Genomic DNA, 12,350 nt, shown 5'->3' on the forward strand with positions numbered 1-12,350 from the left:
GTCCGGGGTGGGGGCGATTCTCCTCGTCTTCACAGACGAGCGCTCCCTCTCGCGAGCTGGCGCTAGTTGACAGAACAAGCGCGTCTCGTGTCGCAGATATTGCAAGTGATCCACGCACATATTTTTTTACCTCTTTCCCATTTCAATGTCACTGACATCACAGGTTGAAGAACGAATATACAGCGGATTTGTTGTAATTCCTTTAGATATGTGGATGGGAGTCTGATGAGTGATGACATTCAGTGACCTTCCGTTTGGGCACTATATCTCGTATACAGTTTCCCTCCGTGGACATTTGGATTCACGACTGATACGCTCGGGATTTTCAGCCAACTCTGGGCGCTCTCACTTTATAAGAGATACATTGTACGTGGCTGATTTATCGTTGTCAGGTAGGTGAACCCAACTAAGGACTGCTCTCAGGGATCAATGTAAGGGACACTGTCCAGTCACATTAATATGACCACTCATATACGTCAGGTGGCAGCACTAACGGTGGAGGGTATACAAACCGTGTCGGGAAATGCGAAACCGGCGACGAGGCAACTGTGGTGCAGCACGTGCTATAGATGAAAGGGCTCAACGATGCCTGCGGAGATGTGTACGGGCGAGTAGACGAGCAAGTGTTGAGCAACTATTAAGGAGAACGAGACCATCCTACCAACAGTACACAAGTAGCTAATGTATTTAACAACCATTTCTTAATTGTAGGAGAAAAAATTGGTGAGAGCAGTTCAAAAGAAAAAGCCAGGCAGTACATGGAAGAGTCTGTTTTGAAAAAATTTAGTCAGATTAAGATTCACCTAACAACATCTAGTTAAATAAGTAAAATTATTAAATTTTTGAGAAATAAATGTTCTGTTGGAGTAGATGACATCTCTAATAAGGTATTAAAACAATGTGGAGCAATTAAGCTGATGTTTTGAGTCACATATGTAATGCATCATTAACTCAAGGTATTTTCCCAGACAGGTTAAAATATGCCATTGTCAGGCCGCTCTGCAAAAAGGGGAACAGATTCCAATAATTATCGGCCAGTATCCTTGCTTACAGCATTTTCAAAAATCTTCGAGAATAATGGAATACTTAGTAAATCACAGTTCTGATTTCAAAACTCCTGTTCCACTGAGACAGCAATATGCAATTTCACTGCCCACATAATAGAGTCTTTAAATAGTAAAATGTCACCAATAGGAATTTTCTGTGACTAGTCCAAAGCACTTGATTGTGTGAACCATGACTTTATGTTACAGAAATTACAGTTCTATGGTATTAATGGAATAGAACATGAGTGGTTTAAGTCGTACCTACAGAACAGGAAGCAAAAAGTTTCCTTATATGGGTCAAGTGATTTAAATAAGTTTGCCACTTCATCTAACTGGGGTGAAATTACATTAGGTGTTCCACAGGGTTCAGTCATGGGTCCCCTTCTGTTCTTGATATATGTGAACGACCTCCCTTCCTATCTGAAACAGGAAGCTGAACTGACACTGTTTGCTGATGATAGAAGCACCATTATTAACCTGGTGAAAGAAACTCCAATTGAAAATGATAGAAATAAGGTCTTTGGAAAAGTCATTAATTGATTTTCTGCAAACGGCCTTGCTCTAAACTTTGAAAAAGGAGATCCAATTTTCTGTTGCAAAAAATACAGTTCCTTCAATAAATATAACACATCAACAGAAGTCAGTAGACAGGGTAGAGCATACTAAGTTTTTGGGTGTACACATAGATGAGAATCTTAATTGGAAAATTCATATTTTGGACCTTCTAAAGCGACTAGGTTCAGCAACTTTTGCAATCAGAATAACTGCCAATTTTGAGGATATAGAAATTAGTAAGCTAACATACTTTGCATACTTTCACTCTGATGTCATACGGAATAATATTCTGGGGTAACTCAACATTTAGACAAAAACTATTCACTGCTCAAAAGAAAGTGGTTAGAATAATATGTGGGGTTCACAGTCGCACATTTTGTAGGCATCTTTTTAAACGATTGGGAATTCTTGCAACAGCCTCACAGTACATTTACTCACTAATGAAATTTGTTCTCAACAACATGGACCAGTTTAAAAACAACAGTGACATTCATGATTATAATACCAGAAAAAAGAAAGACTTTCACTATACTTTACTCAACCTATCTTTGGCACAAAATAGGGTAAAATATGCTGCTATAAAAATTTTCGACCAATTACCAGGTGAAATAAAATGTCTGACAGATAGCAGTAATAGCTTCAACAATAAACTGAAATCATATCTCCTTGACAACTCCTTCTATACCATAGATCAACTCTTGAAAAGGAATAAATAAATCTATTATTATAGTATCTGCATTTTGTGCCATTTAAGAGAATGGGGTAAATAATAGAAATATTAATCCTTAACTCTCTATTGTATATATATTAAAAAATCTTGTTTCATATGTGCATTTCTTGTCCACTTGATACGTTCCACATCATAACGGCTACCGTACCGTGCGATTGATCAATGGAACACGCAACCAACTAACTAACTAACTGGATTTGCAGTTGATAATGGAAGTAAGATTGAAGAAAAATCAAGACATGTTCATTGAATTTGTCGACCAGGAAAATGCGTTCGACAATGTAAAATGGTGTAACGTGTTTCAAATTCTCGGAAAAAATCGGTAAGCTACAGGGAAAGACGGGTAGTAAGCAATACGTACAGGAACCAAGAGGGAATAGTAAGACTGGAAACCAAGAACAAAGTGCTCGTATTATATAGTGCGTAAGACAGGTATATACTCTTTTGCCCCTATTGTTATACATGGAAGAAGCATTTACGGAGACAGGACAAAGATTCTAGTGGGGATTAATATTCAGCAGGGTGAAAGGATATCAGTGACAATATTCGCCGATGACATGGCTGTCTTCAGTTAAAATGAGGAAGTATTACATGATGTGTTCAATGGAATGAAAAGCCTAATGGTTACGGAATATGGATTGAGAGTAAATAAAAAAAATGACGAAAGTGATGAAAAGTAGCAGAAATGATCACAACGAGAAACTTATCATTTCTGTAGTGGACTGGCAAGACAGCCAATCCACAGTCACGGGTAACCGAAAGGCACGCGTTTAACTCACGCAGGCTGGCGTGAGGTCTGGAACAGGATACGTAATGAATGCTATGAAGAAAAGTACGTAGCTGCTGGAATACTTAACTTTAATCCACAATTGGTGAACATTGGTCTTGTTACTGTACATGCTTCATTAGGTACATAGCAAAGGATAAATGGCCTCTTGCTAGGTCGTAGCAATTGACTTAGCTGAAGGCTATGCTAACTATCGTCTCGGCAAATGACAGCGTAATTCTCAGTGAACCTTTCCTAGCAAAGTCGGCTGTACAACTGGGGCGAGTGCTAGTAAGTCTCTCTAGACCTGCCGTGTGGCGGCGCTCGGTCTGCAATTACTGACAGTGGCGACACGCGGGTCCGTCGTATACTAGCAGACAGCGGCCGATTTAAAAGCTACCACCTAGCAAGTGTGGTGTCTGGCGGTGACACCACATTCCTTCCCCGCAAATCGGCGAACGGTGGTGTTATAAGGCTTCCGCCCGCCATGGGGAGGACCCCACGTTGGCGTATGCGACGAGGTGGGGAGCCTAACAACAGGCGAGGCTGTGCCACCCGCACCCGGCCATTCGGTCCGAGGGGAGCTAGGAAACGCCTGAAAACCTAGACCAGGGTGCACGCCAACATGCGGGTTATGCGCCCTAAGAGAGTCAGGAGGGGCCGAAGGGTCGACCTCCATCGAGTCGGAGCACCGGACGGGCGAAGACAACTGGTCCGGAGCGGGCAAGAGTTCCATGTCGGCGGACAGCTGGTCAGGGGAAGCGACCGGCGGTGCGTGACCCAGGGAGGCGCATGGCGGCTGCAGCGAAGCGTCCACTGCGGGCGACGCCGGCGGCGGCTGCGACGGCGGCGCGACGCCATGGGGCAAAATGGAAGGCAGCGTCGGTAACACCTGGGGATGAGGCGAGCCAGTAGATGGGTCCCCAGGGCGCCATCGCTGAAAGCAGACGGGGAGCGGCAGAACCCGTGTGACGACAGAGGCGCAGCTGATTGAGATGCCGACGCACCTCACCAGAGGCCCCCATAACCAGATACATAGCGCGGCCAAGGCAGCGAAGAATGCGCCCTGCAAGCCAACGCTGTGAACCGCGATAGTTGCGATAGTATACAACGTCGCCTGGAGCAAAAGCAGGTGGCTGCCGCTGCACAGGAACCTGATGCGGCGGATGCAGCAAAGACATCAAGGTTCGATGAGGACGACCTTGGAGCAACTCAGCCGGCGAGCGACCATCTCGGGGCTGAGAGCGATACGAAGACAAAAAGAGCAATAACGCGTCCTCCCGAGAATGCGACTCTTTGAACTTCAACATCTGTGACTTGAAAGTGCGGACCAATCGTTCAGCGGCACCGTTTGACTGAGGCGAAAACGGCGCGGATGTCAGATGTTGAATACCATTGGCCTTGCAGAATGACTGAAATTCTGCGGACATGAATTGTGGGCCATTGTCGGAAACTATAGTCTGTGGAAGACCTTCAATGCAAAAGATAGCGGATAACGCATGGATGGTGGCAGATGACGTCGTGGAAGACATCCGGACAACAAAAGGAAAATTACTGAAAGAATCGACCACAACCAACCATCGAGCATTCCAAAATGGACCAGCAAAATCGATGTGCAAGCGTTGCCAAGGGGAAGTGGCTTTCGGCCATGCAAAGAATTTCCCCGACGGTGTGGATTGTTGTTTGGCACACGCCATGCAAGAAGAGCACATATTCGTAATTGCAGCATCGATTCCGAACCAAGTACAGTGCTGACGAGCAAGTTGTTTCGTTCGCACTATACCCCAATGTCCTTGGTGGAGAAGCCGTAAGACAGAGGACTGTAACGAACGTGGGACCACGACTCTGGACTGATCATTATCAGAACGCAACAGTAATACACCACGTCGTACAAAAAGTCTCTCCCTGTGAGCAAAAAATCGGCGAACCAACGGCTCCTCGATCCGTGACTTTGACAAGGGCCATTTCGTAGCAACAAAACGCAAAACGGTAGCAAGGACAGGGTCAGCAGCTGTGGCTGTAGCTACACGACGAAAATCGATCGGAAACGATTCGACCACGTCATCGGTTTCCGAATCAATTAACATGCAAGCAAGTTCGGAAGAATCGAATGCTCTATCCTCAGCAACAGGCAAACGGGACAACGCATCGGCGTTTCCGTGCTTAGCAGTGGACCGATACAAGATATCGTAGCGGTAATGCGAGAGGAAAATAGACCAGCGAATGAATTTCTGCGCTGTACGTGGAGGTACAGGCTTGTTCGGATGAAAAAGCGATGCCAAAGGTTTGTGGTCTGTGATGATGGTAAAGTCACGACCATACAAGAAATCGTGAAACTGTGTAACACCAAAGACGAGAGCCAAAGCTTCTTTCTCGATCTGTGAATAATTTCTTTGCGCAGACGAGAGCAATTTGGACGCAAAGGCAATAGGGCGATCAAGCGAACCATCTTTGTGCGCAAGCACAGCACCGATCCCGAAATCCGATGCATCTACCATCAACAAAAGGGGTTTCTGGGGATCGAATGGCGTAAGGCAAGTATGAGAAAGCAACGCCGATTTCAACTGGCGAAAGGCGCGTTCGCATTCCGTCGTCCAGATGAACGGAACACCTTTACGGCGTAAGCGATGAAGCGGAGCTGAAATGGAAGAGGCATGGGGAATATATCGGTTGTAATAATTAATTTTACCCAGCACACTCTGTAGCTGCTTCAAATTCTGCGGCGAAGGCAAGTCTTGTATGGCACGGAGGTGTTCTGGACTCGGATGTATGCCTTGGGCATTGATTACATGTCCCAAATATGTTAAGTCACGAGCAAAAAACACACATTTGTCCTTCCGCAAGCGAAGACCATTTTGTCGCAAGACCTGAAATAATGTTCGGAGGTTGGCTAAATGTTCTTCTTCCGTCTGTCCAGAGATCACAATATCGTCCAGATAGTTTGCTGCAGTAGGGACCGACGCACAAACAGTTTGTAAATATTCCTGGAACAATGCAGGGGCGGAGGCACACCCGAATGGCAGTCTTTTGAAGCGATACAAACCAAGATGCGTGTTAACCACCAAGACGCGCTGGGAGTCTTCGTCCACCGGTATTTGCAAGTACGCATCTGCTAGGTCCAACTTCGAAAAACATTTACCCGGGCACGGTTTGTCAAAAAGATCTTCTGGGCGGGGTAAAGGATAAGTTGCAATCACTAGTTGGGGATTCACTGCTGCCTTGAAGTCCACATAAAGTCTCAATTTTCCGGAAGGTTTTTGCAAAATTACTAAGGGTGATGCCCAGAGAGAAGCCTGCACACGTTCAGTTACACCTTGTGATTCTAAATCGTGTAATGTTCTTGCGACCTCATCACGCAATGCGTGGGGAACATTGCGCGCTCTGAAAAATTTCGGTTGCGCGTTTACTTTCAGTTCCAAATGTGCTTCATAGTTCTTAGCGCAACCAAGGCCCGGTGCAAAAATGTCTGCAAATTCTTCACATAGACGAGCAACACTGGCGGAAGGCACAGTCTGGTTCACTGATAGGACCTGATTGACTATAGACAAGTTAAACAACTGAAATAAATCTAAACCAAACAAGTTCACTGCAGAAGAAGAACGAAGAACGTAAAATGACACAAGTTTTGTTTGTCCCTTGTATGTTGCAAGAAGGCTGCACTGTCCTAACACAGGGATATGCGGTCCGGAATAACTATGTAACTTAACATTTGCGGCACGCAACGGAGGTGTGCCCAGTTGTTTGTACGTGTCTTTATTGATCAATGAAACTGCAGCTCCGGTATCGAGCTGGAATGGTATCACATTGCCATTAATGTCCAAGTCTACAAAAAGTTTATTGTCCTGCTGACGACAAGAGCGACTGTCTCGTGCAACGTGAACTGACACTGATACAGAATCACTGGCGAGTTGACGTGATTTCCGTCGATGTCGACGCACACTGTTTGTGGGACGAACACAGTCACTGGTAGAGAGAGTGGCACTGGGCGGAGTGGAATTAACTACATGAATTTCCATGGGCGAAGGTTCACGAGCCTGAGTATTCTTGGTTCGATTCCGGCGGGAAGCCAAGGGCCTGGAATGGTTTTGAGTGTCCGATCTGAGCTTTTTCTGGCAAACACTTTGAACATGTCCTTTTTTATTACAGAAAAAGCAAATAGATTGGCGTGACGGGCAATTCTCACGCGAATGTCTAGTAGCACACTGCGGGCATGATTTTACTGCATTTGCATGCTGGCGCGGGACACGTGTCTGCGCGGACGTGCGCGAGGGCTGTTTACAGTTCCGTGCAGCTCGCCCGGCGGGCCGGTTAATGTGACACACAGCTGGCGAAGTTGCAAATGATTCCTGAGCAAAGTCAAGTGTGTCTTGCCTATCCAATATGTCTATCACATGTTGAAGGGAGGGATTGACTAGTTTCAAAATTTGCTCCCATATACGAACATCAGAAACGTTCTGTGCAATTGCATCACGTACCATAGTATCTGAATAAGGGAGTCCACATTCACACTCAAAAGCACAATCCCTTGTAAGGCCTTACAAAGTTGCAACCCACTCCCGATTAGTCTGACCGGCCGTACGTTTTGTACGAAAGAACGTATACCGTTTTGCAACTACATTGACTGATTCTTTGAAATAGGCATCTAATGCAGACAAAATTTCGTCGTAGGACAGAGTTGCTACGTCGCGTCGGGGAAATAATTTCACTACCACACGGTACGTTTGCACCCCTACACACGCCAATAAATGAGGCTGCCGCTCGTTACCTTGAATTCTGTAGGCGGCGAGATGAAATCCAAATTGGAGGGACCACTCCGTCCAGCTTTCCATCGCCACATTGAATTGTCGAAAAGGTGGTGCAACGGCATGTTGTGGCTGCGGTAGAGGTGGAGCGGCGGCTGCTGCATCGTTTTGCATTGCACGTTGACTCTGGACGAGCTGTCCAAGGGCATCCAGTAAGACCTGCGTCTGCTGATTCTGCAAGCGATAAAATTCGGACAGTACATCTGGAGATTGAGGCGAAGCCATGACACAAGTAAATTAGAGCAATACGACCGTTAAATCGTCTTCGCCAAAAATGTTGTGGACTGGCAAGACAGCCAATCCACAGTGACGGGTAACCGAAAGGCACGCGTTTAACTCACGCAGGCTGGCGTGAGGTCTGGAACAGGATACCCAATGAATGCTATGAAGAAAAGTACGTAGCTGCTGGAATACTTAACTTTAATCCACAATTGGTGAACATTGGTCTTGTTACTGTACATGCTTCATTAGATACATAGCAAAGGATAAATGGCGCCTTGCTAGGTCGTAGCAATTGACTTAGCTGAAGGCTATGCTAACTATCGTCTCGGCAAATGAGACCGTAATTCTCAGTGAACCTTTCCTAGCAAAGTCGGCTGTACAACTGGGGCGAGTGCTAGTAAGTCTCTCTAGACCTGCCGTGTGGCGGCGCTCGGTCTGCAATTACTGACAGTGGCGACACGCGGGTCCGTCGTATACTAGCGGACCGCGGCCGATTTAAAAGCTACCACCTAGCAAGTGTGGTGTCTGGCGGTGACACCACAATCACAACTGGGAATTCTGCTACCTAGGTACCAAAATAAGTCATAATGGACAGGACTAGGGTTACATAAAAAGCAGACTAGCGGTGACGAGAAGTGCATTCCTAGCCAAGAGGACTCCAATAGTGTCAAACATGGGTCATAATTTGAAGAAGAAGTTTCTGAAAACGTACGTTTGGAGCGCAGCGTTATATGGTAGTGAAACATGGCCCATGAGAAAACCGGTACAGAATAGAAGCATTTGAGATTTGGAGCTAAAGAAAAATGTTGGACTGGTAAGGTAAGGAATGGGTAGGTTCTCCGCAGAATCGGCGAGGAAAGGAATACATGAAAACATTGGCAAGAAGCAGGGACAGGGTGATAGGGCATGTCTTAAGACATCGCGGAATATCTTCTACAGTACTAGAGTGAGCCGTAGAGGGCAAAAAGACAAAGACAGAGATTGCAATATATCCATGAAATAACCGAGGTAATAGCGGGCCTTGTCAAACCACTCATAATGCTGACGACTCAAAAAAAAAAAATCATTATAAATCACGTGTTATGAAAGTACGCAATTTTAAGGTTCATCAAAACCGCCTCGTTCTTGGTAGGATTTAATATAATTACTCGTAAATATCTGTTAACAACATATCGGCGACTAAATCATTCAAAAGATTGTAACCTAAAATACAAGGTCGTTTGTTGTAGAAGTTTAGTGTTGTGTAGTTGCTAAAAGCGCCGAGTCATGAAATAAAGTGTAGCGGGTTTGCGTCTGACCAAATCCAATTTTTTTTCCACTTTTGCGTTTTCTGAAAGGCTGCTGGACCTTACCAGTAAATCAATAGAAATATTTTCTGTGATACTCAGTATTATGCGAATATAAGTGCGCTCTCTCTTAGGCGTAATCTGTCCGATTTTTGTGAATTTTTAAAGGATGCTGTCTGTTCTGACTAGACACAGAACTTCCCTTATCGTCTCATAACGTATTAATGAATATAGAAGTTTTTGCTTATGTATACTATAGACAGAACGACGTGACTAGCGTATGGACGAGGGAGGAAACGTGTGTATTAATACGTAGCGCAACGTAGAAATGTTTCGTAAACAAACTCTGAGGGCTGGTAACGAGAAGCAGCCAACAGCTACCCATGGAGAGTGCTACAATTGCAAACAGCGTTAACTAGCTCGTGCCGTACAATGCAATCGCTGTGTCCCATGAGCCTGAATTTCCCGTCTGCTTCCGAATCAATGTTAGCTGTCTCGTCCCATGTGAGGACGGCTATAACTCGTCGCAAACGTTACGAAATTCACCAATCTCTTCTCTTCTTTTATACATAACATTTACATATTGCTTCCTTCTTTCCCACTGTCTCAGCCCTCGACTCAGCAAAAGAGAACTGTCACAGGTATCCATTACCTCAAGTGCTAAACGTACGACACACTTACGAATGCGCGTGCAGTGGAGAGTTCAAGTCGCACGATTCAGTTCGTACGAAGTCGTTCGATGGTACAGTTCACACTGCAGTGGCCTCACGCCTGACACCAATATGCTCTCTCTCTCTCTCTCTCTCTCTCTCGCTCTCTCTCTCTCTCTCTCGCTCTCTCTTTTTCTCTCCCTCTCTCTCACTCCCACTTGTCGATCCATACTACCACGCAGACGTGGACGCAAGCACATAACGCTAAACGGAAAGGGATGCATACTGAGAGGGAAGAGCGACGAATATAGCGGGAATATGAGTGGGGAGCACTCGGCGCGGGAGACTGAGCCGCGAGGCGGGAGGCCGGTTTTACGGGTTCCTCGTGCCGATGCTGGCACAGGCGCGGGGGACGAATAACGACGAGTGCCGACGTCGGCATAAGGGCGATGGCGGGCAGCGCCGATGCCGGCAGGCGGGCACGCGCTCGTAAACGCCGCCCGGTAAAGGCAACGCCCACCTGCAGCCGCTACCTGCTGCCTGCCGCCCTCTGCCCACGTGGGAGAGCCAGTCAGCGACTCACATTTGCTATCGTTTTGCCACAGCACTACTACAAAGACATTCCACTATTCAAGTACTTAAGAGTATCCTAGCCATACGTCGCCGCTTGCAAGTAGCGATGAACTCCTGCATACGATATGCAAGGGGGGACAAAAATATGGAAACACCAAAAAACACAGCACATTACCATGCCTTACATGGTGTATATAACACTCTGGCATTCAAAACACATTTCAGGCGTCTCGGAATGGATATACATTCATGCTCATAAATTAAGGATAATGCTGATACACGGTGAAACAACGCTCTGGCGAGCGGTTTGCGGGTTTAAATCACCCCTGGGTATGACCATGCGGTGCATTTGACCTGCGGTCGTTGCACGGTGGCGCTGGCAGCAGTCCACATATGCAGAGGTGTGTTGGTGCATGTCAGATTACGGTGCAGTGAGTAAGTGTGCAGACGTTTTCAGACGTGCTAATGGGGACTGTGTGTTGAAAATGGTTCAAAGAACACATATTGATGACGTTATGGGGGGTAGAATACTAGGGAGACTCGAGGCTGGTGAAACACAGCAGGTCGTAGCACGGGCTCTCCGTGTGCCATAAAGTGTGATCTTAAGATTACGGCAACCATTCCAGCAGACAGGAAACGTGTCCAGACGCTACAGTACGGGACGTCCACAGTGTACAACACCACAAGAAGACCTATATCTCACAATCAGTGCCCGCAGACGGCCACGGAGTACTGCAGGTAACCTTGCTCGGGACCTTACTGCAGCCACTGAAAGAGTTGTCTCCAGACACACAGTCTGCAGACGACTGAACAGACATGGTTTATCTGTCTGGAGACTTAAAAGGTGCATTCCACTGTCCCCTGGTCACAGGAGAGCCCTTAAAGCCTGGTGTCAAGAACACAGTACATGGTAATTGGAACAGTGGTCACAGGCTATGCTCACGGACGATGTCAGGTATAGTCTGAATAGTCTTTCTCACCGGATTTTCATCTGGCGTGAACCAGCAACCAGATACCAACCCCTTAATGTCCTTGAAAGGGAGTTGTATTGAGGTCGTGGTTTGATGGTGTGGGGTGGGATTATGATTGGTGCACGTACACCCCTGCATGTCTCTGACAGAGAAACTGTAACAGTTGAAGTGCATCGGGATGTCATTTTGCACCAGTATGTCCGCCTTTTCAGGGGTGCAGTGGGACCCACCTTCCTCCTGATGGATGATCACACACGGCCCCACCGAGCTGCCATCGTGGAGGTGTACCTTGAAACAGAAGATATCAAGCGAATGGAGTGGCCTGCCTGTTCTCCAGACTTAAACCCCATCGAGTACGTCTGGGATGTTCTCAGTGGACATACCGCTGCACGTCTTCAAACCCCTAGGACACTTCAGGAGCTCTGACAGGCACTGGTGCCAGAATAGGAGGCTATACCGCAGCTGCTGCCCGACCACCTGATCCAGATTATTCCAACCCGTTGTGTAGCCTGTGTACGTGTTCATGGTGATGATATCCCATGTTGATGTCGGGGTTCATGCGCAGGAAACAGTGGCATTTTGTAGCACATGTGTTTCGGGACGGTTTCCTCAACTTATCACCAATACCGTGGACTTACAAATCCGCGCCGTGTGTGTTCCCTATGTTCCTATGCTATTAGCGCCAGTTTTGTGTAGTGCCACGTTGTGTGGCACCACATTCTTCAATTATCCTTAATTTATGAGCATGA

Source organism: Schistocerca piceifrons, chromosome 3, assembly GCF_021461385.2.
Source record: "Schistocerca piceifrons isolate TAMUIC-IGC-003096 chromosome 3, iqSchPice1.1, whole genome shotgun sequence".
Classification (NCBI taxonomy): domain Eukaryota; kingdom Metazoa; phylum Arthropoda; class Insecta; order Orthoptera; family Acrididae; genus Schistocerca; species Schistocerca piceifrons.